Here is a 3,450-nt window from a genome sequence, read left to right as displayed (position 1 = left end):
AGTATAAATCTGAACTTTAGAACACAAAGATTAGTATAAATCTCAACTTTAGAACACAAAGATTAGTATAAATATCAACTTTAGAACACAAAGATTAGTATAAATCTCAACTTGAGAACACAAAGATTAGTATAAATCTCAACTTTAGAACACAAAGATTAGTATAAATCTCAACTTTAGAACACAAAGATTAGTATAAATCTCAACTTTAGAACACAAAGATTAGAATAAATCTCAACTTTAGAATACAAAGATTAGTATAATATCAACTTTAGAACACAAAGATTAGTATAAATCTCAACTTTAGAACACAAAGATTAGAATAAATCTCAACTTTAGAACACAAAGATTAGTATAATATCAACTTTAGAACACAAAGATTAGTATAAATATCAACTTTAGAACACAAAGGTTAGTATAAATATCAACTTTAGAACACAAAGATTAGTATAAATATCATTTTTAGAACACAAAAATTAGTATAAATATCAACTTTAGAACACAAAGATTAGAATAAATCTCAACTTTAGAACACAAAGATTAGAATAAATCTCAACTTTAGAACACAAAAATTAGAATAAATCTCAACTTTAGAATACAAAGATTAGTAAAATATCAACTTTAGAACACAAAGATTAGTATAAATCTCAACCAATGTTTATTGTTTGTTTGGATGATAAATAATAAATATGCAACGAGATTTTTGTCAATAAGTATTGAACTAATAGTAGTCATGAAGGACCAACTGAACCACTACTTTAAATTATAAAACTTGACTTTAATCTCATGTCAGGATAAGACGAATCTTTCTTGTCATCTCTTGCAAAGTATTGATATTTCAAATCACGATGTGCACGTTCCTAGCTCTTGTTATTACGTCATTCGCTAGAAATTTCAAAATTGAAATGTTTATATAAAACTAGGGTTATATGTGGTTGTATTCTACTCATCTCAGTGAATCTATAACTATATCCGATTTGATGAAATATGTTGTGGGTGAACATTGTACATACAGTATATCTGCGTGTTTTCACTATTACCGAGTTCATGAAAAACGTTCTTATATGTTTTAGGGAATTTAATTTATTCAAAACTTACAGTTCAGTTACATATGTATGTATTTATTTACTTGCATTGAAATATAAATTTCATCACATTTAATTATGTAACTTCAAGGACTGCTTAAACACAATGGAATAAAGCTCTCGTGTTACAATAATTCTTGTCACGTGATTCCAGGGAATACATGCAATTGGTTGAGGAATCATCACCGGATTTTGATTTCATTATTCGCAGTCCTGTAGAGAAGACAGTGTTTGTACCCACCAACGAGGCTATCCAAAGGGTGGCACCAGAAAAACTGGCGATGTTGAAAACGAACAAAACGGAGCTCACTAACGTAGGTTACAGTTCCTCTATTCAGAATGTATTCGTCAGTTATTAAAAGGTTTGGAAACGTTTAAATGTATTGAAGTTATGAAACTTTATTTCCCTGTGTATAATGCTGGGGATAGCTTGTTTATGGTATTATTAATAATACTTGTTAATGGTTTTAATAGTAGCTTGTTAGTGGTGTCAATAATAGCTTCTTGATGGTGTTAATAATAGCTTGTTAATTATGTTAGCAATATTTTATTAATGGCGTTAACAAGAATTTATTAACGATGTCAATAATAGCTTGTTAATGATGTTAATAATAGCTTGTTAATGGTGTTAAAAATAGCTTGTTAGTGATGTTAACAATATTTTGTTAATGGCATTAACAAGAGTTTATTAATGATGTCAATAATAGCTTGTTTATGGTGTTAATATTAGCTTGTTAATAGTGTTAATACTAGCTTGTTTATGGTTTTAACAATAGCTTGTTTATGGTGTTAATATTAGCTTGTTAATAGTGTTAATACTAGCTTGTTAATGGTGTTAATAATAGCTTGTTAATGATGTTAATATTGGCTTTTTAATGGTGTTAAAAAAGTCAGATAACATTCACTTAGAACATTCATAATTGGGCTTCTTGTAAGAAGAAAAATTAAAAAATGAGCAACATTGAAAGATTATCTGTGAATGATGAATGACCAAGTTTATTTTTTAATTTATCCCAGCTGCTTCGGTTACACGTGACTCAGAAGGCTATTTCCACGGATGATGTGTGGCGTCACGGGAGGTACTACGAGATCATTACTGCGGACAACCAACGTACCATGTACTTCCGAGCTGTCGGGAACCAGAATAATAAAAGTATACATACTTTCAGACGTGATGTTAGGAAAAACTCGTATACTAAAAAAAAATCAGTTAACACTAGAACACTAGAAAGGTCCACCTTTCGAAAGCGCTCGAGTTACAGAGAAATTTCGCTCATTCCCATAAAGGCTCCATCTATTTGTAAGAAGAAAAGTTGGTATCGATGTTAGAGGGGGACAGAGGTAAATTTACGGAGTTAGAAAGTTAAAATATGGGGTTCGATTCCCCTCGGTGGACACATCCAATAGCCTAACTTTGAAAGTAGTATATCTAGTTACTAACCGGAATATCCGTCCCCTGGAAGGAAGGTATGTAAACTCATGATTAATGAAAGGTTATCTTGGGACATGAAAAGTGGCTTCCTCTATATGTAATTGTACGAAACGACCATAAAAACTACAAAACATAAAATGTGAATCCGCAAATTTGCATGTATCTCCGCATAGGCCCAATAAACCTTCACTCCAAATTTGGTGAAGATACAACAACAGGGGACGAAGTTGTGGCAAAAACTCGAAAATGCATAAACGCCCATAAAAACCCCAAAACCGAAAATTTGTATGTACCTCCGCATGAACCTAATGAACCTCCATACTAATTTTGGTAAAGATCCATCCACACCCTACGAAGTAGTTACGTGGACATACAACAGACAGTACTATTATATTTACATAGATTCAGCTGTTAGATGATCATTAATATTATATAAACAATCACACGATTACTACTGACTATACTTTAAAAAGCTTTTATCCAGCTCAATATTTCAAAAGTTATTAACATATTCTGAAACATTAAAGCATTCTTACAAAATAGATTGAAATCTTATCAATGTCGTTAAAAAGAATTGAAAAGTAACGTGTATTTTTCGGTACATAATGTTCATACACTTTGTTACTAAGATTCTCGTTTTATGTCAGTATAAACCCAAAGTAAAGAAATGTTAGTGTTAGTATGTCTAAGTTTCATTGTTGTGTAGGTGTGATTTGTCAACTCAAACAGACTGGAAATCTAAGTTTCATTGTTGTGTAGGTGTGATTTGTCAACTCAAACAGACTGGAAATCTAAGTTTCATTGTTGTAAAGTTGTAAGTTGTCAACTCTTACAGGCTCACTGTCTTAGTTTCATTGTTGTGAAGGTGTGATTTATCAACTCTAACAGGCTCACAATCTTAGTTTATTGTTGTGAAGGTGTGATTTGTCAACT

This window comes from Limulus polyphemus, unplaced genomic scaffold (assembly GCF_000517525.1).
Source record: "Limulus polyphemus unplaced genomic scaffold, Limulus_polyphemus-2.1.2 Scaffold4026, whole genome shotgun sequence".
Classification (NCBI taxonomy): domain Eukaryota; kingdom Metazoa; phylum Arthropoda; class Merostomata; order Xiphosura; family Limulidae; genus Limulus; species Limulus polyphemus.
This window is presented reverse-complemented; position numbering follows the sequence as displayed.